The following is a 25,674-nucleotide window of genomic DNA, read 5'->3' as shown; positions in this document are numbered from 1 at the left end:
AAATCCTATCACTAAAGAGATAAAAAGACAATAGGTAATAACGAGAATTTTACTGTATCTGCCAAAAAAAACAAATGAGTATTAGACAGAGAACCTGGTATATCTGGAATGCACTATATTGCTTAACTCAGATTAAGTTATGAACTCAGAATCATATTTACTTTTGGAATAAATAAAATAACACTTTTGCACACCAAGAAGTAAGTGTGAGAGACAGTCCCAGATGAATCTGTAACAGGATATATAGTCTGATGATTGCTATAATAATCTGATCTAAGGGTGTAACTGGTTTACACAAATGCATTTCTGTAGTTTCTCCTTTGGGGAGGAACAGATAAGTTTCTTTAACTTTTATAAAATGCCTGAGGTTATCTGAAAAGGTATCCAGCTATAGTTCTTATACTAGAGTCATGAAAGCCCAGTGGAAAGAACTCAAATGTGTTCACAAATGGAGTCCAAAAGTAGAATGGCATTACCAATGGTCTGGGGGCTAGAGAGAGACTAAGTGGAATCAAAAGAAAGCAAATGTAGTCTTTTGTGCATAATATCCAGTGATAGTCTGGGAACTTAGCTAAGCAAAGCCACACTTCCTGAGTATCAAGGATGATTGTTTCAAATGTAGAGTCAGTCTGAACTTAAATGTGCACAATTCCAGGTCCTGGAGCTGTACGGGAGAGCTCCATTACCCAACAGGTCTGGCTGCCCTGTGGAATTCCCACTGCTCCTTCCTGGAGCCTGAGGCTCTGTGAAGAGCTGGGCTTTTAAAGAGGAAGGTCTGTCCTTTCTAGTTAGAGAAAAGGAGCATCAGGTGTGAAGAGGCAGGTGCTATGAGAACTTCGTATTAGTGAAGGCAAGTGTCTTATTTTCAAATGAGAATTCCCGACAGCATTAAAAGTCCAGTGGTGCACAGCTGTCTGTCTAGATCCAGGAATGAGAGCAAGAGAGGAAGCTGACCCTCCTGTCATCCACTTTGGGTTGGATTAACACACTGTGACTTGAGAGAGGGTGATTTCTTTAAAATTATGTGAGCTGGGAAATTTAGTGCTGATATAATGCCTCTGTCCCCCACATTTGTCAGGTTTTGAATTCTGTTCAACTGTCACTCTACCATCTCTAGAAAGCTGTGCTCCCTACATTCAATTTCACAAGTATGTCACAGAAATCAGGAAGAGACAATGCAAAGGATATGTGGATAAAATTTCATTATTATGGATAAATGGGAGGAAAGATAGGGTCAACTAGAAATCTCTTTCCCAAATGTAAAATACAGCAGTAGAAATGAGAAAAATATCCATTCAGTGGAATGAAATAGAAGAAAAAAACCATGGAAAACAATTCACAATTTCTTGTTAATGGAATACATAAGATATAGGCATTCTACAAAAGAACTCAGCTAGAGTGCTGGACAGAGAGATGTAATGTAACTGGAAGTAAAATCTGGGTCCTAGGATTCTAGATACAGGTAATCCTCCCGCTTTTCAAAAGGTCACATTATACCACTTCACGTTTACAAAAGACTTATAACAGCACTTGTTTTTGGTAACTGAAATCCAAAGAGGATTTTCGCTTTTATGAAAAAAGATGATAAGCAAAAATAGTGCTTGGCATTTGTGTTGCAGCGGGCCATTATAAGGACAGTGTACACCCCAAGGAGAGGGGGTGGCCTGTCAGGTTCCTTCCCCAGGAGCCACCGTCAGCACCTTAGCATCAAGCTGTCTTAGCTTTGACGTGTGTCTGCAAGCACCTGTGATCTACCTCAATTTATTTGGAGCAGCCATTAGCAAGATGTGTCTTAAGATACCAGAAAAGCATAAGGGAGGTTAGTTTTTGGATCTGGGAATGCAAAAAAAAATTGTCCATATAAATTGATGGCAATTGCTTCTTCATTTTATGCCATTTCAGCTTACAAAAGATTTCATAGGAATGCTCTACTTTTGGATAGCAGGAAAACCTGTATATATAATTTTTAATTCTTTGCTTTTTGTGAGAATAAAAATGTGTCTTTTAATACTAAAATCAATGGATGTTTCTTTAAAACATCTACCTCTGCCTTTCCCCAAAATATTTGGTCAACACAAAACATTTTTAACATGGAAATGTAAGCTTATTTTAACACTTCTTCATCATCCTATTTTCTCATTCCTTGGCTCAGAGGTAGTAAGATATGAATATTTCATGTCAATTTTGGGGGCAGTTTTTACATATGGAACAGCTTTCTTGCCTGATCACTTGACATCTATAATTTTGAATGATGTAACATCACAGGACACTCTTCTTAAAAATCTCTCAAATATACACATCCTATGTGCTTGCCAAATATAAATTAATTAAGTAAATGAGAAAGGGGAAAGGAAGGGATACATACAAATCAAAGACAAGCAAGTATACCTACATTAGAGCTGAATTCAATTTTCACAACTCTGACTACACTGGCAGAAACTGAATCATTTAAATATTCAGGATTCATGGATATAGTTGCAGAATCCAAATGCTTTCTGTTTTGAACTCACATGGTGACCTTGTACTATTTTTTTTCTCTCATTAGGAAGGGCATGGTTATTTCTATCTCTAATAGATATCTGGTCTGTGAAAGTACCTTAAGTAATAGATAATTCCCATGCTGCCCAAATGCTTAAGTGAATTTGAGGCATGAGTTCATCTTGAAAGCCATTTGGATAGAACAATCAAACATACACAACTGCTAGGACATTACACAAGGGAAGGCAGAAAATGCAATTGTTGGCAAAGATTGTCACTGTGAGTGCAGAGTCTGATAGCAGGAGGCTTTGTGGAATACCATGCTGTGCATTGTGAACAAGTTAAAAAAAGATGTCTTGCTTTAGTTTAAATTTGGAACAAAGTGGCAATGGTATAAGACTCCTTAGTGCATTGGGTAATGAAAGTGTAAAGGTTTTTTCTATTAAGGTCACTAAGAAGTAATAGCCTGAGAGAACTGGCTCACTGGGCATAGCAGAAAGTGTTAGAAGGGTGACAGCCCTGTGGTTTAGAATGACATCTTTTGTTTGGATACGACTATTGTGCTTTCTCTGGGTGTTCCTTTCATTCATACTAGAAAGGAGTAGCAGAGAAGATGAATAGCAGCATTAAGAATATCAAGTACAAATGCAAACACAGATAAGATTATGTATTTGAAAAGTGACTATAATTTTCAATGTGGTGAAAATGAAGAGAAAAACTGTTGAATGCTGAAGATAGAGGTAGTCATGGGTATTATGTTCAGAAAGTATTCACTGCAAGAAATCCAGTTAAAATGAGCTAATGTGCAAGAGGAATATAATCTAGCAGAGACATTCTAAAGCAAAGTATAAAAACTTGAAAAGATATCTGATTGGTAATCTTGATTGATACAAGATATTTGGATTTTACCGAAACATAAGGTAAGAGTCTATGTTTGTTTCATTTTGGCTTTCTAAGGTAAAATACTAGTAGTTTGGTCAACGACAAAAAGCAATGTAATAGAGTCCAAGATCCCTGCATAAAAAGAGAGAAGAGCATTAAAGGGCAGCATCAGGATTACCATGATTCATAAAGGAAGAATCTTATAAATAGTTTCAAAAGCTAAAAATAAAATTAACCTACCACTCTATTTTGAGCTTCTACAAATCACAATTAAGTGTAAAATGAGCATTTTTTGGATCTCAGATAAATTGATTTATATGTGAAAAAAGTAGAAAGGGCTCATCATATGGATGACACTATGATGCGATGTCCTAAATTTTATTTCCTTTGAGGCCCTGTTGTGCTGAGCTGTGATGGTGCAGCCTAATATTTAAACTAGTAAATGACGATTTTTAAATATCCTGTTAATCCACCTGCTATTTACTGCTGGCCTATTGCAACGATCCCCTTTCAATTTATAGTTGACTTCTCTGGCCAAGAACCAAGAGCTCATCTGTCTTAATCCACATATTCATCAATAGACTTGTTTTAGTTTTTCTATCATTATTACTTTGATTGATTTCCCATTAGAGTAGTGGCAGTTGAGTGTACATTTTAGAGATGAACTTCGGATTTCAGGTTCAGGAGAGCTGAGATGTACATCTTTCTTCACTACTAAAATCCAGTGAAAATGAAAAAAGCTATAAGAATAAAAGATAAACCTAGCCACTAGAAAATGCCTATCTCAATTAGTGGGCCTGAAACAGGGAGATGTCCAAAAGATAGAGAGCAAAAATAATTCAATTGCTGAAGCTGTAACCTGCAGACAAATAGGAGATATGAGTATATATTCAGGAAAACCCTTGCATCAGAGACAGCATGATCTGGAATAGAGTAACCCATGAGCAAGAGGAAGATATTTTGACAGAAGATTTCAGAATGGCTGCTCCAGAGGTCAGTCTCAGAGGCCAAGCATTAGTGTGTGCCCTAGGTAGAGCTATAAGAGCAGTTCTATATATGAAGTAGGTCACCTGCTACTTCCAATATTAGAAATTGAGGCCAGAAAGAGAAACACAGGAAGGTCCCCAAGGAATTTCCTCCCACAATAAACATGGAGTACCTCTTCACCAATGGGCACATTCCTGCCAGCTCTGAGAGAGATCCTGACCAGCCATAGAGGCCAGTCTGCTCAAAACAGCCAGGGTTGTGCAATTGACAGCAAATTGGATCACCAGGTAACCCCAGTAAGGTAACAGCCAAGGAAGTTCATCCCATTTGCAAAAAATGATTTAGACTTTCATATATAGAGATAATCTCTCTCTATATATAGATATACATAGAGATAAACAGTTCATGTATGTGCATATATACCTATGTAATATCTATCTATCTATAAATAGAGTTTAAGACTGAGAAGAATAAGTAATAACATGTAGTGGTTACACACAGGTAAATATATATGCATATATTCATGCATATATACATATATAATGTGTATCTCTCTATAAACAGATCACCAAGAGTTTAATACTGAGAAGAATAAATAATAACATGTAGTGGTATAAATAGCTACTGTAAGAAATAGAAAAACACTTCTAAAAATCTGTTCTTTATGCTAGAAGAGACTTAGTTGATAACATAGTTCTTTGAGACAAGTTGCTAAGAATAAACAATCATAAAAATCAAAGATTCTTTATATATTAATGATAACAACCAAGTTGAAGACTAGATGTGGCAGGATTAATCACCACAATAATGGAATTAATTTGACTAGAAGCCAATTAAAAAAGCGAATAAAACAAACAGTCCCCAAAAGAAAACACATGTAATGGGAGACAGAGAGAGAGAGAGATGTATCCAGAAGCTGCAATATTTGTTTAATATTAATTCCAAGAAAGGGAGAGCAAAAAGGAATGAGAGTAAGCAATAATCAAATAACTGTCTAAAAATGTCTCTACTGTAAAAATGACATGCTTCAGATGAAAGTGCTCGCCTAATGTTTTCCAAGAGTCTTAGCCTATCCAGGACAGATTTTCAGTGTCTGGACAATTTGGAATGGGTTATCTGGGAAAGAAAACACATGCTACTTGTAAAATTTGATAATACCTAATCATCATGCACCAAAATTTACTGTTAGACACAAAAGGCAAAGAATCAGAGGCCACAGTATCTATTTCTAAACAGCAGAACAGTTATGGGATATATCCTGGGGGAAAATACAAACTTTAGGGGAAAATCTCCTGAATTATATCTGAAAAAACCCTTAAAATAAACAATTATAAATTATGTGTTCCCAACAGTCAGATTTAACAGGAATGGAAAGGATAGAATGTAGATAGAAATGAAGAAATGAAGAACTTCTGCAGCAAACTGCAGTGTACTCTATTCACAAGAACTATATTAAAATTGTATGAATTTTGCTACTGTTTCAATTAAATCCTCCATTTTAACTCTTTTTCCCCAAAGCATAACAATTACAAAGATAGTTTATTGTGCTGGGATATAAATTTAGCTCTATTTCACTAAGACTTTCAATGACAATATAATTAATAAAACAAAGGCATTGATAAAAGGGTGGAATCAAACAGGAGTAAAATTTGCTTTTAAATCTCTGAATGATGATACTGATCAAGACATCTATAAACTGCCTACACCTAACTGTGTAATTGTTCAACTTACATTTTCGTTTTATTTCCAATAGTATCACAAATTTCTCTTTGAATGTTTTGAGGAACTGAACAAAGGCAGCATGCTGAGATGAACAGATATATGAAATTAGATACATTTGTGCTACAACACAACATCAGTGTAATCTTTAGTACGATAGTAATTTTCCCAAAACCTTACTTTCCCACCTACAAATGGGAATTAGATCTGAGCTGGGCCTGTGACTTGTTTTAACCCATAGAAATAGTAGAAAGGATGCTAAACCAGGTCAGACCTCAGTCTTCAGAAGGCCTGGAAGCTTCTACTCCACAGTCATAGAATCTAGATTTCCAACATGATAAGGAGAGTTTCTCTTTCACCCCCACATGCTGGGTGTGTAAGTCCTTTTGATTACATTCACAAATCTCCTTTCAAACACTTCTGCCCTGGTTTTTATGGGAAGCACTCTGTACTTTGCTGGGAGATGATTTCTCTAATGATTTTATCACATTAGGAATATCAAATCCTGTCTGTGAGACCTACAAACATTTTCCACGTGTTCCCTCTTTTCCCTTCTAGTTTTGGGGAGAAAGAAAACAAGAAAACTCTGCCTTTGTGTATAGTATTCTGCTGCATGAGATGAGAATAATAAACCTAAAAATTATATACTATCCCTCCACACAACCCCAGCTCATTCTAGGGCACCAACCATATATATTAATTGGCGTCTTTCCTGACTCATCTCCAATCCTCACAATGTCTCATGTGAACTGCAGAAAACCTTCTGATGACTCCCATCAAGTCAGTGCAGTCTGTCTTCATGCTCCTCAGAAGGTGTCATTAAACCCTGCTCTCAAAAGCACAGAGGCAGGGAAGCTGCAAAAAGAGGTAGAGTTGCTCTTCCTAAGCATTTTCCAAAGGGGGCAGCTTTTCAAAAAGCATTGAAGGTATTTTTCTGTACAAAATACTTGTGAGTGACAAGAAATTTGAGAAAGAATTTGGAAGAAGTACCCCTTCATTTAAATGCATGAGATGTGACTAGTCAAACACCTTTTTTACTTGTAGACTTCTAGTCATGCCCTGAAGCATCCACCCCCACAGGAGAGCTTATTTTTGCTTCTTCCTGCTGTTGGTCTATATTTTTTGTTTTCAACAATGTCCTCCTCCAGTTATGCTTTCCCCTCTAGACCATTTGTTTAGCTAAGTTGTACCTCTACACAAAATCCACTGTCCTGGGAAAAATCTTTGTGCAATTTGCATGGTTTCAAGGGTACAGATTCTGTTTTTTTGAGTTTATTTCTATTCCTTTCCCTTCTCATAAACAATATCATTCTTAAACTAATTTTGACTATCTACAGCTCCAAAGAATTTCTGTTTCTCCTCCCTCTGTCTTAATTAAGAACTTGAGAACTAAAAAGGAACCTAGAAACCATTCAAGTCTTCTCATTTTGAAGAAATTGAAGGGTAAGAAGGTTAAATGACTTGCCCAAAGTAACCCAGCTAATTAGTGGAAATTGGACGACAGCCCAGGTCTGGTGTTGACTCAGGGCTCATACTACTTAGCTATTAGGTAGGGTTTTATGGACTCTTTTATTAAAACAGCTCAGAAAAATTTTACTTTCTAATTCATAGAGGACAAAGGGGTGATCATTAAATCTTTTCATCTTAAAGCAGCTCCAAAATCCTGGCTAGTTGAGAGGAAAAAAAGACAAACATAAAAGATATCCTTGCAGACAGAATAAAATTTGCTCAAATGTATTTATTTCTTCAATCTAGAAAAGGCCACAGTAACCATACACTTCCTGCTAAACTACCAGGGTAAACATTACAAGGGTCCTACTTGCTCTACAGATCTTTTTGAAAAGTGGGCAGTGGAGAATCTTGAGAGAGCTGCTCTTAGTAAACTTGCCTACAGTCAGTGCCTCTCTCCTTCTATTCATCTCAACTCATTTTCTAGGAGTGTCAGTGATTCCCAGTACAAGGTAGAGGTTCAAGCCTTTTTCAGCAAATTTTGTAACTTTTGAGAGTAGTGACGAAATAATCCACTTTTCCCTTCCGCAGTTGGCAGCTTGCTGCAGGCTTCTGTACTCATTTTGGAAGAACTCTGTTGCTTCTCCATGAGTGTGTCCTGTGCCTTGGGAAGCTTCTATTTGTCATGGATTTGTCCCTTTTTGGGGAATTTGCATGATTATCATGTAGGATAGATTCATGAGGCAGTGGTTTTCAGAACTGTTCCTGTCCTCATGGCAAACATTCAGTCATTCTTTTGTTCAACACATAATTATTTTGTATGTATTTCCATGGCCTGTGCAGATGTTGGAGGAAAAAACAAGTTTTTGAGCAAGGATAACAATGCCCCTGACTTTCCATAGCTATGAATATTTCACAGAGATAAATGCTTAGAGTGTCATAAGTAATACAGTAGGAGAAATAAAAAGTGCTAATAGGGAATAGAGTGGTGGCAGTCTACCAGGTTTCAGCAAAGTCTATCTAGACAGAATGGTTTCTAAGCCAACACTTACGATTCATGGTCGTGAGCCAGCAGGACCAGCTCAAGAGCTTGTGAGCCCAGTGCAAGATGGAAATGTGCAGCCCCTTGTCCAAAAGTTTTTGTGGATTTCAAGAAAACAACAGCCAAGCATGAAACCAAGTCTGGGGCCCTTCTGAGCACAGAGCCCTGTGTGACTCATGAAGCTGGCCTGGAAAAGGAGTAGAGACAGAAGAACATCAGAGGCGGGAGCAGCATGGGTAGCAGCCTGGTGGTAGAGAGAAGGCACTGGATGTGAGAACTCAGCAAAGAACCCGTGGTTAGAAGAAAGAGAACAATATATGAGGCAACGTGGGTACCCTGAGGGCTTCTACCAACCTCAGTAAAATCACAATTAGTTTTTTTCCCAGGTACTGTTTTCCATGTTATGTGAATCATGTAATTCTCATGATGACCCCGTGAGACACACTCTGATTGTTGCCATTTTTAGATGAAGACCCTGAGGCAGGGAAGCTGAGTCATGTGGCCAGGTTCACAGTAGATACTGCATGGTGGTGCTGGGCTTCAAACAAAGACGAAGCAGTTACCAGTGTAGACATATGCAGCCAGGGACCTGCCTCCCTGAAGTCATACTCCCCATAAACCTTACAGACCTCATTTTAGTCCATATAAATTGCTGACTTTGCTTTTATTTATGTAGATAATTCTTCATCAATTCTCTTTGAATGTTTTTTCTCCTACAGACCCATCTCCTCTGTTGAATTCTGATACCTTTCTCAGAGGACTTCTATTCCTTTGTACACTATACCCTACCTTGCCCTACACCTTCTGGAGGTGCTTGCTTCGCACACAGACTCCCTCTGCACTGCTCCAGCAGACTGTATCTCAAATTTTATTCCCAGTCCCAGATTCTGGCTTACTCCCTCCAGACTTCAGGGAAACCCCTGCAAACAAATTGTTGGGTGGGCGCCCCTCACTTTGTGCTGAGTCCCCTGGGATTCTGATCTGTCATGCCAGCCATTCATTGTTCTGTAAATGTTTGACCAGTTTCCCCCTAGTCCAAATCTAAGACACATTCCTTCTCTTTCTGCAGTTCTGTCTAGGCTGAAAGCAGTGGTAGTGTCTCCTTAAAGGGTTCCTTCCTTTCTGGAGTTTGTTTTATTTAGATTTCTTTGTGTTCTCAGGTCTCTGCTGAGGTTAAAAAAATATGATTTGTCACTTTTCTGGATTGTTTTGGTTGTGAGGGTGAAAGTAATGGGTTCTTATAGCTTTGTACATAAAAACCAGCAGAGGAAAGCCTCATATTTGTATCCTAAGGAAATGTTTTACACTTCCCTGTGCTCATAAAAGTTCCTAGAGGCAGCTCATACTGCCTTGAAAAAAAGAAAAGACCTCGAATTCTGAATTTTGAATTATATTTACATCTTATATATACTGTTTGGAAGTAGGCAGTCAAAGAATTCATCTTTATGAATTGTATTTTCTACATATGTGGAAAGGTTGTGATTACATTTATGATATAGGCCTGGCATAGCAATTAAAAGAAGATAGTTCACATGTGGGAGGTCTTTAATTAACTTCAGTCCCTGTATTAGTCTGCTAGGGCTGCTATAACAAAATGTCACTGCCTGGGAGGCTTAAACAGCCATTTATTTCTAACAGTTCTGAAGGCTGAGGATTCCAAGATCAAGGTGACACCTAGTTCAGTTCCTGGTTAGAGCTCTCTTCCTAGCTTGCAGACAGCCCCACCTTCTATGTCCCCACATTGCAGGAGGGAGAGAGACAAAGACAGAGACAGTGAGACAGATAGATACGGATGCAGAGAGACAGAGAGAAAGAGAGAGAGGTAGAAGATATATCACCATTCATGATCTAGCCCCTGAAGTCATAAAGCACCAGCCCCATCTCATACTACCAATCAAAGCATTTACAAAGGTCCACCTGGTTTCAAGGGGACGCAACCCAGACCATACTCTTTGATGGAGATGTGAACATGGCCTATTGTAAGGAGAATGCATGGGATGGGATATATATTTGCAAGGCCACCTTTGGAAACATAACTGCAACATCTGTGAAAGAAATATTAATCATGTTCAGTACAAAATGACCCGGCTGTCACATGATCTAGTTCATTTTTGTGTCTTTTATAACACTCCATGGATGGTGTGACCTGAACAGAGTGGAACACAGCCATTACCTCCTAAGTTTTATTCTTAATTATGTGTAGACTTCAATCTTAAAGAAAATGCAGTGGCTTGTCATGGACTGCTGTTAAGCCATCTCCCACCATCTGTATTTCTACACAGAGGCAGTTGATTTTTAGAATCAAAAGCATTGCTTGAATCTTATACTTGGTCAATTAGATTTATTCCATACTTTTGGATCTTGAAGTTCTGCATACAGTTTTATTCTTTTACTTGTTTTTTACCATATAACTCAAATATGGTAAACATTTTTTATCCTCTTTTATGAAAACATGAAAGAAGCAAAGGTCAAGGCTCTCACTTTCAAAGCTTTAGAAGAGCCCCCTCTGTAGGTTACGTTAATCTTTTCATTGATTAAATAGTAAAACATTAAACCAGCAGTGATTAATCTACATAATTCTCTTGAAGAAATCACCTGTATTTCTCAATCTTGACCAGGGTATCATGAAAAACCATTTTACATACTTGATTGTTATCTCCATTCTCTGTGCTTACAGCATGTGCATTGTTTTACTAAAATAACAATCACATAAACCAAGGAAATATTTTCTATTTTCTTATTGCATTTATTTATGAGTCTGATGAGAACTACTTAGTTACATTTTCCAGCAAAGAACCAACAGACCACATACAAAATTGTTTTCCCTAGGTTATTTTGGTTGGTTAACTCCATCATTTGTGTGATTCACTGTTTTTGCCTATAAGGATAAGAAATGACATTTGCCAAATATCAGCCCCAGAACAGATCTCATCCTCAAATATTGCTCAGAGATTATCAGAAGAGGTCTGAAAATCCTGGTAAGTTCAGTATACATTGATGATGTAACTTTTTTACAGAACTAGTCTTATTTTAAACTTACCAGGCCATGTGTTCTCTTACAAGGTCACCAATTTCCATTGAATTTATTCTACAAATATTTATGATTACTCCATTTCCCCTTTCTAATAAATGGTGTCCCAAGCATCTTTGCAACTATGTGTGAACTAGAAAAATCTCAGAGAAGTTTTGTATTTTCCCCATTGATACACTGCAAGTGTGTGTGTGTGTGTGTGTGTGTGTGTTATCAATTAGTTACCAACTTCTTAAAATTGGGGAAAATTGGATCCACATGGCCAAACATTTGTAATTGGCTAGGACAAAATCCATTGTATTATTTGGAGTTCTTATTATCTATGAAAGAAGCCAAAGTTTAGAGACATCAATAAAATGTTGTAAGGTTAAAAAAAAGCTACTTATTGCCAGAGTCAGTATTTCAGCTGACACTTTGACCTCCACTCATGCCTTCATCCCAGTAGATTCTGCAAATCCTGCAACCATAGTTTAGAGGTGACATTACTAAGATTTACAGGAAACTTATAATTTGCCTAATGTAGCCTAGCTAGTAAGTGGCAAAGACAGAAGCAACTATATCCAGAAAGTGCTTTTTCTACTAAAACCCAGACCCCTATCATTTCCAAATGCACCATTTCTTTAGCTGAGGGTTCGATCTTCCTATTTCTTTAGCTATGATGCAGCCAACCCTGTCTTTCTAACTGATATTATTGCTATAGCCAACCACTGCCTCCCAGTTCTAATGTACTCTGGTGTTTAATAAACTTCATAATAATCTTTATCCCATGTCAGACTCATGAATAGATGTCAGAAATATCTTTCTTAATTAACCTCCTCTATCTTGGTAAAAAAAAAAAAAAGAAAGAAAGGAAAGGAGGAAGGGAGGAAGGAAGGAGTAGAGATCAGAATGCCTCTACGAATATTTATATCCATCCATGATTTCTTAAATAATTACATCTAGTGTGTGTGAGCAACTCTTCCAGGCACTGAGGAAATGGTGAAGAACATATAGGTGGCATTTCTGCTGTAAAGGGGTTTATGTCATAGCAAGGAAAGGAAGAAGGTAGAGAGACATTAATAGATGTTTGAAAGAGAATATATTCTTGGAGTAAAGAAGTCAGGATGAGGAATAAGAGCCTGATGTCCAGAGGATTGGGGTGGTGCATGGGTTACCTGTGGGTGGTCAGGTGAGGCCTCCTTCATGTGCCACCATATGACATGAGACCTGAATGTGAAAAAGGTTTCCATCTGTGCCCACAAGCCTGTTTCTCTTCTTCCATGCCCTGGTTGTGTTTAAGTGCTATGTGATCATGTGTCACAGGGGTCCAACCTGTCACCAGGGGATCAATATTATTTAGTGTATTTAAACAAATCCCGCTGACTGAGGCATTCTCATATACCATATGTAGCCTCAGACAATGAGACGTAAAGAGGCATCTCCTGAGGGCCTCTTCAGAACATTTTCTTCATTTCTGGAAGGGGAAGCATATGCAGACACTGGGCTGTACTAAGAGGCCATCTCTGGAGAATCTACTTGTGACCACAGGGGTTTGGGGGAGCTGCTTACAGATTGGATGGAACAGGGGACAGATAGAAAGATCACCAGCCTCGACGATATCATTAAATGTTTAACCAATCCAAGGAGAGTCTATGTCTGGACTTCTTGCTATAGAAGAAATAAAGCTCTTCATGCTGAAATCTTTGTGCATCTCCAACACCCTAACTGACACAGAAGTGATGCAGTGATGCGTGAGTGTGTGTGTGCCTTTTCATGAACACATGGCAGGTGGAGTCCCTTGTGAGGACCATTACTCTGCTGTCTATTGACTACAAACACTTCTTAGGATAGAGAGACAGCATGGTATGAGAGAGAGCTAGAATTAGAGGAATGACGAAAAAGTTTTGGAATATTTAGGTGATGGCAAGTGACCAGAGCTACATGACTAAAGAATCATTAGTGGGTGAGGCCAGCTAAAATTATGTGATCTGGTTTATAATCTCTCAGGTAAGAAACCATTGTGAATCTAGACAGTCTCTTTGGGACAAACAAGGTTTCTTCCCCCATGTCAGCTAAATTACTTATTAGAAGTTATTTGTGAGCCTGCAGTGATTAATTTTCATAAGTTTAATGGGACTATGTTATATTCATAATTCTGTTTCTTTAAAATATATGTATGATTAAAAACAATTTTAAGATATATGCATATATCAGGAACACCAGTAACTCTTAGTTCAATTGCTATAAAATCTCTGAAGTCATCAAATAGAAACAAATCAAAACTGTCATTTCTGTTTACCAAAGCAGGGGCCTGTCTCCAAGTCAAGACCTATTGCAGCTTTTTTGGCAGCATCTGAGAACACTCCCTCTACGTTCTCCTTCTGTCTGGAGAGCTACAGCGTCCTTCTCATGATTTCTAATGCTAGTCAATACCTGGTAAATAGGGGTATTTATGCCATCTACAGGATTTTTTAGAAAAAATGTATTTTCAAATACCAGATGTTGTCTTCTTTCAAAACTTCAGATGTGTAGTCTATTTTGATTTGTAATCTGAGCACTGAGACATCTTTCCAGTTCTCTGAAAAAATTCTTATAACTTCTTGGTGGATTACTTTTTTCACCCCGCAGACTTGAGTTGGCAAAAAATGGTTGGGTATAGAATTCTGGATAAGGTTTTTTTAAAACAACATTTTATCCTCAAGTCTTTGAATATATCATGCTGTTGTCATCTTGAATATATAGTGGTGCTGATAAAAAGTGTGATATCAGTGTGGCTATCGTTTCATTCTGGGGAACTATTTTTTTCACCTTGGAAACTCCTGGATTGTTTTTCATCCCTTGTCCTTTATCCTGGAAGATCTGGCATTTGTCAAGGTGCTGCTTGTTTTTATTTTTCTATCTTATGTGACCTTCAGTTGACTCAGTCTAAGTACCCAGGTCTTAGCTCTTTGGATTTCTTATCTATGATTCTTTTTTTAATATCTATCCTTCTCTATTTCTCTTCATTAACTCTGGAAGGAGATGGATGCTAGGCCTTGCAGGTATGCTTTATCTGACTCTTGTTTTTCTTTTTACCTTTTCTTATCAATTTTGTATTGCATTCTGGGAAAATTACTCAACTTCATCTTCCAGCTGATAATTTTTTTATTCTTATCCACATATTCAAACCATCTATTAAGCTTTAAAAAACACACTTCAGTTGAGGCTGTTAAAAAATAATGGTCACTAGCACACATTTTCAGCGATGCTTGTGTAAGTGTAAATATTGATGTACAATACCTACATTATCTTTAGTTGGCAGCCTTATCTTGTTTCTTGAATGTGACATTCTCACTTAGGTTTCTCAAGATATTAACTCTTCTTAACCTAGTGTCCTATTTTGTCGGTTCTATTGAATTTTTTAGTGCTATGGGCTCTCCTGCTCTTTGAGCTTCATGTCCCTACCTGCCATTTTTGGCTTTGCCAAAATATCTGTCTGTTCTTGACCACATCTTCATGTTTATACTTAGATTAACTCTGCTAGCAATTTTGTACAACCTGTGGGAATGTTTTTATTTTTTTAACATCCTCAGTTGAGGTGTGATACTGTGAGAGCACCACAGATGAGATGCCGGGGTGTGCGCTTTTTGGCACGTGAGTGCTCTGGTTATTTTCAGTGTTCACCACACCCGAGGGACAAGGTCCTATCCTCCCAACATGGGTTTCTTCCTCCCTTCTAGGTGCAAGTAGAACCTTTACTGCTTCTTTGTGGATCAAGGCAGAGTGACCTTGTTACATGACCCTGGGGATTCTTTAGATTTATGCACCCATCTCCTCTATGCATTAAACACTTTGCTGCTGTGCTTACTCTTAGTGGCTGTAGTCAACCGTCGGTTCTTAGCCATTACTTCCTTTTCCTGTATTATCTTTCACTTGCCAAATTCTACTTCTCATTTGCTAGTTTGGCTCTTCATGAACAAATGCATGAGTGGATGTATATGTGTATTTTTATATTTACCATTGTCATAGATTAGCTAGGAATGGAGAAGTTACAGAGTGCATTTAGCTTATCATCTTGAAGCAAATACTGTCAGTTTTATTGAGTCAAACCATAAGAAATTGCCATTTTTGTAAGTGTTGACAATTTCATATAGTTCTATGTGATAATTTGTTATTCATACCCTCCTGATAGCACAGATTTTGTGTATGGTTTGCATATCTTCCCTTGTTATTTGTAAAAAGGAAGGGCTGTTATTGTATATCACCCACTGTTTTATTTTCTGAAGTGGCTATTTGAACTTTAGTAAAGGAAGTTCTCCAAAAAAGCACACTAAAAAGAACACATCAATTCTTTCATACATCTTTATGGACATGGCCCCTTTGGGAGAAACGATTTCTCCGAAATGAAACAAGTTGAGGGGGTGTAGGCTTACCACTTGCATCTGAGTGGGGGTAACTCTCCGTGGTATGTTATATGTGGTTCGACCCCTGCCACCTTCAATTCTGAGCCTGCTTTGCTTGCCAAATTTCTCAGGGCTATAAACATGAGGGGATCCATTTTTCCTGAGATGTTCTGTGACTGTGCTAATTATGTACTAAGACTAAGATAGGCAAGTTGCCACTGTCTGAACTTGCAGAAATTCTGGATTTTCCCAACCAGAGAGCATTTCTCTGTCCCTTTCTAGAAGGTTTATGGCCTTGCAGGTACAAGGGTCTCATGAGCCCTTGGTTGCTTCCTACTATATAGCCTTTCGGATACAGGCTCCCCTGCCTTCCCATTTGAGCAGCTTGGTTTGGGGAAATCCTCCCAGCTAATGTTGCCCCTTCCTCCTCTGGAGGAGTCCCTCCTTTCACATATCTGGGACTCCCTTCCCACATAGCGTAGGACTTGAGACAAGAGAATGCATATTTTTCACCAGGTCTTGGCTCACTCACTTCCCCTTTCTGACAACTTCTTTTCATTTCTCTGGGTCTAACTAAAGCTGTGGAACACCGGAGCCTCGGCAGATCATGCCTAGTAGTGCTGATCCCTCTCTCCCTCATCTCAGAAGATGCAGGGGCCCTGGCTGCAAGACTGGACTCGTAAGTAACAAAAAATAATACAGCCACATCATTTTCAACAACTTGGAGCCTGGAAGAATAAATCCCTCATAACATTTGACTGGGGTTCTTGCCATCTTCCCCTTTTATCTCAGTTGGCCCCAGCTGAACAGTTTAAATAAAATCATTCCAGAGAGAGGAATTAGTTATTTAACATGCTGTTTTAATTTGAAATTTTTAACTTCCTTATAAAAGCACTTATTTTTCAAGAAGAAAATGGTTTTGAGACCCAGAGCTCCAAACTCCCAATCCTCATCATCAGGGACATTTTCTGATGATGAAACAGCAATAACAATATTAGTACTAATATGATGGGGTGGACTTGGGATTTGTGCAAGACTAAAGCTGGTCTATTCTTAGATGTTTTCCTCAAGGAAAAGAATAAAAAATGACAATCACAGGGTTATTTTAAAAATGAGAAAATGTATTTACAAAGAGAAAAGGAATAACAATTACATTTGTAAAGGCTTCCAGATAGACCAAAACATCACTAAATCCAGAAGAGAATTACAAGATTTTCATTAATCACTGCCTGGCCTCTCCATACTTTTCCTCCCTAATCGTTCAGCTCAATACTCTTTTATAAACTTTCCATATGATAACTATCATGTGGCATCATATGTGATCACAATTGTGTTATTGCTAGTTTAGAAAATTTTCTTTCATCTTCACACCTTTGTATTGGAAGTGTCATGTATGATTTTAGGATTGACAATTTAAGAGCTTAGGGTTTTTTTCACATGTGGGCCTTTTCTTTGTGAATTGTAGGTTTTGTAATACCTGACGGGAATTCCAGTTAATCTTGTTTTGCAATATTCCCATCAAAAAAGGTTTCTCAAAATGTCTAGCAAATTCTTGTATGTACCCTACTTTGAAATATATTTCTAAGAGGAGTGAACTTCCATTTTGACCAGGTGTTGTTGAGAAAAGAATCTACCACTACATCTTTAAGTTGCTGATGACAGGAGGCGTTTTGTAAGGCTGCCGGCAGACTTCATCCAAGGCACAGGGCTCCCAACCTGACTTACACACCTGGCGCCAGGGCTGCAGGGCACGTTCCATTTCAGCGCATCCTCTGGGCCAGCGCCTGCATGTCCCTATGCAAAGTGAGTTGTCACAGGGTGTACAGGCATGTTCATGGGAGCCTTTACACACTGGGAAGGCCAGCAAGAACCTAAGTCTTCTAACGGTGCTAACGGCGACTGTGAACTGTGTAACGTGCTCCATGAAACCCCAGTGTGGTGTGCCTTACAAATCAGCCTCGACTTTGTGGGATTTCAATACCTGTGGTCCATCCAACAGCAGTGGACAGGACGGGAAGCGTCAAAGCAAGTAGTCAGGCACGGCTATAAATTTATAAAGAGCTCATGGCTGTGTCACACACTGCTAGGGCCACTCCCAGGACCTTGAAAGTCCATGCAAACAAGGGGTCTGAAATTTGCTCAGTTTAGATCTTTATTGTAACGCACTTGAATTATAGCAAAATTGCTTAAATTAAAAGTTAAAAGGTGACTCTACTCTTTCTTGTTCCTTCCTCACCCTCCTTTATTTTGCTTCTAGAAAGAGGTATTTCAGTAAGAGTTAATCAAACAAATTGCAAAAATTCAGCCAAAGGGAATGTAATGTGAGTTTTTTCTGTAGGCAGCAATTTATATGCTTCAAACAACTGCTCATATTCTGGAATTCTTATATTACACTGGCAGCCCCATAACAAGGTATGCGCCGATTTGTTACTGTCGGCTAGAGCTACGGTAGATTTGGAAAACTCACATTAAGGTTGTGTCGTTAATACATTATAGACGGCTTTGAAGGAACACCTGAGGAAGTTGGGAAAACCTGAAGGGGCACCACTGTGCTGTCTCTTTGAATTAACGCTCTTGTGTGCCATCTGTGGTCATGATTGTGAAATTAAGCAAAGGATATTCACTCTAATGATAACTCTGTTGCTATTATAAATGGCCAACGTTCTTCCAACCATGGGTCAGTTTTCAGTGTGTATAATTATACTCTGTTGGTCTACAGGGATTGTACAGATGCAACTTAACAGTGCATACTTTCCGTGCCCTGTTCCAAACTTGTAAATAGCATTGTGGTGTATAAACAGCTTGGTGTGAGGTGATTCCTGATAGCCTGTGGCAACTTGAAATGCTTCAAAAGAATGTGAAAAACATCTATATCGAATTTCAAAACTGAATTTTAAGAGCTTGCCAGTATTATAGTGTGGTTTTTTTCCCTCCTGGATTACATAGTTATCCTTGCAGATCCCTTAGGCCCCTGGAATCTATAATTTTTTTCTAAAGGAATCTTTTTTTTTTTTGCAAAAGCTGCTCATTCAAGGCTGCCTCCAAGGAAATCTTTTCTACTTGTGACATGATGGGAATTGAAATGTGCTCCCAAATCATGAGTATGTATTTTGCATAAGTTTCTGTTCTATGGAAGTTTAGATTATCATTCTTGACCCTCAGCATCTTCTAAACTATGGAGATATATACTGGCACAAAAGAGGACATGTTTCCTCAGTGGGTGCTTATGTTGTTAAAAAAAAAAAAAGAAAAGGAAAACACATTTGATAATATTCAACATAAGTCCTACTTCTCTTTTTCTATACAATCTCTCTCACACACACATTCACATGTAAAATTAAGTTCAGTAAAACAATGCTCACTAGCACCACTATTATTTATTACTTATTGGAAGCAAAAGTCAATGCAAGGTGGCAAAAGATAAATCAGAAGCTAAATATCAGGAAAAAAGGAAGCCACATTATTGACAGCCTCTGATTTTCTGTATATCTGTAAATAGCTTTAAAAGCATTGCAGAGGAGTAGGAGACCATAGAACAACAAAGTATAAGATACTATATGACCCAGCAATTCCACTTCTGGGAAATTACCCAAAGAAAACAAAATCATTAATTCAAAAAGATATACACACACCTATGTTCATGGCAGCATTATTTATAATAGCAAAGATAATGGAAGCAGCCATTGATAAATAAATGAATAAAGAACATGTACATATACACAACGGAATATTACTCAGCCATAAAAAAGAAAAGAAATCTTGCCATTTGTGACAACATGGATGGACCTTGAGGGCATCATGCTGAGTGAAATAAGCCAGGCAGAGGAAGACAAGTACCATAAGATTTCACTTAAATGTGGAACCTAAAAAAAACACAAGATAAACAAACAGACCCACAAATAGAGACAACAGACTGTTGGTTACCATAGGGAGGTGGGTGAGGGGATGGATGAAACAGGGGAAGGAGATAAAGAGGTACAAACTGAAAATGTAAAAAAAGTTAATTATAGGAATGGAAGTACCACACAGAGAATATAACCAATAATAATTCTGTAATATCTTGGTATGGCAATGGGCTAACTGTAATTATCATGGCAACATCTAGTAATGTATAATTATCATGTCACTGTGTTGTACATCTGAAACCAATATAATATTGTATATCAACTTTATTCCAATAAAAAAGGAACAGTGTATAACTAGAACCAATAAGATGAACAGCAAGATAAATGGGTAGAAGTAAATATAAATTTTACTTCTATTTCTAGAAATGACAAACTAAAAAATATGATGGAAGCAATATCACTATATGTAATAAAGCCAGAAATATAATAAATGAAAAAGTCTAACAAGATACAAAACCGATAAGGAATCTAAAATATATTTGATTAGTCAAGAAAATAAATAGAAAATAGCTTGATATTAGATCAGGCAATTAATGATTATGTTAGTAGTTCTCAATTTACATCTTCCATGTGACTCGAATTTAAATTTAAAATTAAATACCAAAATAACCACACAATCATGAGACAGAGTACTAAAATGTGAGATTACTAGTAGAAAATATTAAACATGAAATTGTGATTAAAAACTCTGTTACTAAAAAAGAAACTTATACTTCAATGGGTCATATGGAAGCTAGTAACAAATTGACATATATTTATTCTGTGAAATATTGTAGTATCAGTGGAAACATAGGTTAAATTTCTGTATGCCTCTTAATAAAAAATAAGTATTTAAAAATGAATTCACAAGGCACTTGAGGGGAAAAATATGGATAACTGGGATTGTGCATAGCTTTTACAGCTTTTCCAGACTTATTAAACACTTGTATATAGCAAAAAGTACTACAACCAAACTTAAAGCTTATTAGAGATAAGATGGCATTTCAGTAGTTCATTAGTAATTTATTGTCATCCATGTGTGCACTTCACAAATAGAAATAATTTCAAAGTAAAAAAAAGTGCAAAAATTATTTGTAAAACATATGATAAATACACACACCCAAAGATTTTTATTTCTGAGATTTGAATTACTTAGAAATAGATTCTCATTGGGTAAAATAACATCCAATGTTAAGTTCAAACCCTATTCACTGCACCCTGAGATTTCCTCCATCAATGGCAAAAATATTTATTTTCCAAAAAGTCACACACACTACATATACTTGTGTAAATGCTCCCTTCGCACCAAGAATGGCTTCCCTGAAGTCCTGCATATCTAGCATTACTTCTTTTCTGTGTCGTTTTCAGGAGTTTTGAAACACTACAAAAATATTGACAGCTGTAAGTTCCTGTACAATGTATCTGCTTAGGTCAAATGCTATTAGGGAACAAAAAATCCTATAATCTGTCAGTAATCACCAAAACAACATGGGCCAAACCCTTAGTATCATAATGGTGTCTTCATGGTGGTTAGTATAGTCTCTTACCATGTCAAAAGAACACTCATAATAGTTGAAGACATTCTGACATTTTTCCAAAACATTTTCAATTTTTAAAAATTCTTTGGCCAGCTTACCTCAGAACTACTTCATCTGAGTTCCAGTTTTGACAAAAACTCTTGATCTTCCAAGTAAGAGCCCATCTATGGTCCCCATAAGACCATTAACTCATAAGTAGATGGAATGTGTCTCTCTTAAACCGAAGTAACTAACACTTGCCTTGATTCAACATTCTTCACAAAAGCAAAGGAGACGATCAACAGCCAACTTCTCCATCTGTAAGCCATTATTTACATTCCTAATCATTCCTTCCTCCCTGTTGGGCCTGATAACAATTTCAACACATTTTGGGTAAGCCAGCTTGATACATAGTTGATGCAGGAAAGGGGAAAACATTTTAAAACAATCAGGAAGACAAAACAAAACCTTGTACATTTCCCATGCAAACTGTAGTGATATCATGGTTTCAATAGTTCATCAAAAAGTGAGTCATGATTGTCATTTATGGCAGCACATTAAAAACACCTGGGGAGATAATTTATGTATCAAATCTCAGGCTCTACCCAAGACTGAATGAATCAGAATCTGTAATACTAGGGCTCATATAGGAGCATTTTAAAAACTGATCATCCCAGGTGATTTTATTGTGTAGTCATGGCTGAGAACCAAGCAATCAGATAGTCATTGCACAGCTTATTTCTCAATTAAAATAGCTTTCCTTGTAAAAGATAAACTATACACACTCCATACTTTCCATATCCAACTTTTAAGTCATCATTTGTTCCCTCTTCTTGATGAGCACATTGTCATTGGCATCAGCACACACATGCCTGTATCCCTAGCAGAAGAGAAGGGCCTAGTGGAAACGAAGGATGCCAAGTCCCTTTGTGGCAGCTCTAGGGGTCATCTGATTTCACCTGTGTGGAGGGCCTGGGTCGTTAAAAGATCTCTCTTGTCTCTCAGCACTATTTTAAGGTCCTTATGAGACTTAAAATGACTGATGATGAAGCTGAGATCCCTTCTGTGGGTAAAATTGTAGTATTTCCAGAATATCTCACCTGGCTTTGGTACATCTGCATATCAACAGGTGTTCAGAGGTGGAGAGAGGTATGGCTTTAGTGCATTTGCATCTTTCCTCAGGGGTGGAGAAGTTCATCTCCATATCAATGGGTGATTACCTGGGCAACAGAGGGCTTATCTGTACCTGAGAGGTGAGGGGGAGGGCTGGTGTTGTGGCTGCTTGAGGAAGAGAAGAAAGATGGCCTGGGACTGAAGTTTGTGAGCAATAAATGGGTTTTAAACTTTATTTCTCCCTTTGACTGATTTTGGTTTTTAGAGGTATTTTGCTCTGGGATTTCCTTTCCCCGGACTTACAATTGGCATAGTCTGCAGGATTCCTGTGTACCCAAAACCTGTCATAATGGGTGTGACCTTTGGGAAGGCCGCCTCTAGAAATGATGGGGAGTAGCGGCACTCACGCCGAGCGACATGTGTCTATACTCATGTGGTTGTGGAGACGACACCACCGCTACTGGTCATGCTGACTCTGGCCCATGGCCTGAGCCTAAGGCTACTGCTTCTGCCACTGCTGCTGCTCTTGCTGCCGGCTGGAGCCTGGCCACAACCATGGAAAGGAGCAGAGGTCCAGGTCACCTTGATAGAGAAGCAACTGGCTGCTGTGTACCACGCCTTGCTGGCTACAGAGCCCATCACCAGAACAGCTATTACCAAGGTAACAACCACCTATCCCATTGCGGGGTGGGTGCAAGACTGGACCCAAAGGCCACAGAGTGGCATGGCACAGACACCTCAAAAGACAATGTGGGCCCATCAGTATGGCTTGTCTTTCACCTTTGAAGAAGTCAACTGAGCCCAGAAGGAGTGCCCTGCATGTTGTGCAGATCAGCAAACCACCAAGAGGGGCCTAGAGCATCTCTCTGCAGCTTATGGTCGGTTGCCGGTTACTGAGAGTGATCAAGGTACCCACTTCATTGGACATGTGTTGCAAGGATGGGTGCAGCAATTAGGAGTAAAATGGACATGGCCCTGGACATTTCAACACATAGATTGGCTATGGCTGGCTCTTCTGGCACCTTGGGGAAAAGGTCTGGAAGCTGGCCTTCTGTGTATTCCTGTAATAACAGCAAATTGGCCCCCGACAATCACGGTTATTTGCTTCTACGGTCTTTATGTCCTGGATGTGCCCCCTGGCAGCAGCTGCTGCGTGATGGCAGGAATGGATGAGCTTTGGACTTAATCTGCATGGGACTTTGAACCTAGCTGAATCCTTTGCCTTGAGAATCATGATTGTGTTGCTGTTGTCAAGAAAATAATGTTTAAAGAGAGGCTTGACTTTGTCTAATGTTTGTGAAAGTTTTGTGAGCAATCTAGCATGATTGTTAGGAATGAGTAAACAAGTGTAGAAACGTATTTTGTGCTTAGTGAGAGATTGTGCTGTAAAGTACTTAATCTGCATAGGCTGAATCCTCTGGCTTGAGGATTATCAAGATTTTATTGCTGTTGCTATTGCATGTTACTAGATTGGTCCGAAGAGGGGGATCGAGTAAATTGTAAGGCGAGATTTCTGGAGAGGTGGACTGTGAGTAAAATTGGAACATTTCCAGAATTTCTCACCTGGTTTTGGTATATCTGCGTATCAACAGGAGTTCAGAGGTGTAAAAAAGTAGGCTTTAGTGCATTCCCATCTTTCCTCAGGCGTGGAGAAGTTCATCTCCATATTAATGGGTAATTACCTGGGCAATAGAGGGTTATCTGTACCTGAGAGGTGATGGGGAGGGCTGGTGTTGTGGCTGCTTTAGAAAGAGAAGAAAGATGGCATGGGACTGCAGTTTGTGAGCAATAAGTGGGATTTAAACTTTATTTCTCCCTTTGACTGATTTTGGTTTTTAGAGGCATTTTGCCCCGGGATTTCCTTTCCCCGGACTTACACCCTCCATGAAATGTCACTCTGGCTTTCCTTGTCTTTGTTCCCTATTTAGTTTCAATTTCAAAACAGTTTACATCTGAGCATCCACTAACTAGTTTTACTATGGATTATCTACTTGGACTCAATTCCCTTATAACAATCTCCGTGTCTTTATGAATATGCATCCCTAAATCAGTATATTAAGTACTAGCTGAAAGTGCTGTCTGCATAGGTATAGACTGGTTAAGCCAAGTCTTAATTGGATCAGGTTGGTTGGCTTATTGGGAAGTGTGTTTATTGTTCTAGCTCATAAAATATTTCTTAATGCTTGTATTGAGGGCAGGAAAGAAGATCCGTTGACCTCAGGTAGTATCTAGGGTGAAACTTTAAATTAAATTGACACTCAGAGATGCCAATTCTTTTTTTTTTAATCTGCAGCTGATTTGAAATGATAGCTCTGCAGTCAGGAGTTACTGAAATATATTACTTCTCAAAAGTGATGACACAATGGATACAAGGTTCACTCAAATAAAAATAAACCAATATTTTCTAATTAAAATATAAATGGAAACAGTTTTTTAATAGTTTAAAATAAAGGTTCACCAAGGGTGAATTTATAAGATAGAATGGAAATTTCCTTAAAAGAAATTATATTTTTCCCATTAAAATATGTTATTTATGAGTATATTTTTAAATGTTGCCCTGTTCTGCTCTCAATGGTCATAACAGACTTTTTCTTTTTATCACAATTTTCAAAGAACTCTGATATAATGGAAACAAATGCAATTTAATGTCCTCACATTGAGATTCCTAAAATAGGGATATCCAATTAAGTAAAAGAGAACTGTAGAGATGAAACATATTTTATAGAAACTTTTGAATCACACCTATCCATATTTTCTCTTTCTGATGTTTTACAGACTTGGCATTTGGACTAGATTTTTATGTTTGTGTCATTATGAAAATATGACAGTGTTTGAAGCATATACTATTTGATGTTCATAGTAGACAATCATTTCTAAGTATTACATTAGGCAAAATAACAAAATAACAACTACAATGAAGAATATTATCATTGTAATCAATTAACCCTGATCTCTATTACCTTGGAAAAAGCTGAAGCATTTTTATATCTAAAAAACAAAAAGTGGACATGGGTGAAGTTGAGAATTACTTGAATAAACATCTTGATTCGAATGCTAATGTCACTGGTTGGAGAATCCTAAGTAATATTATTACCATTTGAATGAAATATTATTTTATTGGTTAAGTAGTGTTTGAATATTATTTGTGATGGCTCTATTGTTAAATTATATTTTAATTTTATGGTCTCTTCCTGAAGCATTGTAGATTAAT

The 25,674-nt window shown here is 37.9% G+C and overlaps 1 long non-coding RNA gene across 1 annotated transcript in view; it reads right to left on the bottom strand.

The window, feature by feature from the left end:
- Positions 1-7,832: 7,832 nt before the first annotated feature.
- Positions 7,833-25,674, bottom strand: part of LOC118918185 (uncharacterized) — a 30,364-nt gene continuing 12,522 nt past the window's right edge. The window contains exons 2-3 of the long non-coding RNA XR_005027039.2: positions 11,971-12,045; positions 7,833-8,350 (exon numbers count right to left, since the gene is read on the bottom strand). This is a non-coding gene — a long non-coding RNA (uncharacterized LOC118918185). The remainder of the gene's footprint in view (positions 8,351-11,970; positions 12,046-25,674) is intronic.

This window comes from Manis pentadactyla, chromosome 2, assembly GCF_030020395.1.
Source record: "Manis pentadactyla isolate mManPen7 chromosome 2, mManPen7.hap1, whole genome shotgun sequence".
NCBI lineage: Eukaryota > Metazoa > Chordata > Mammalia > Pholidota > Manidae > Manis > Manis pentadactyla.
The sequence above is the reverse complement of the archived record's forward strand: the minus strand, read 5'-3'. Positions and strand labels throughout refer to the sequence as shown.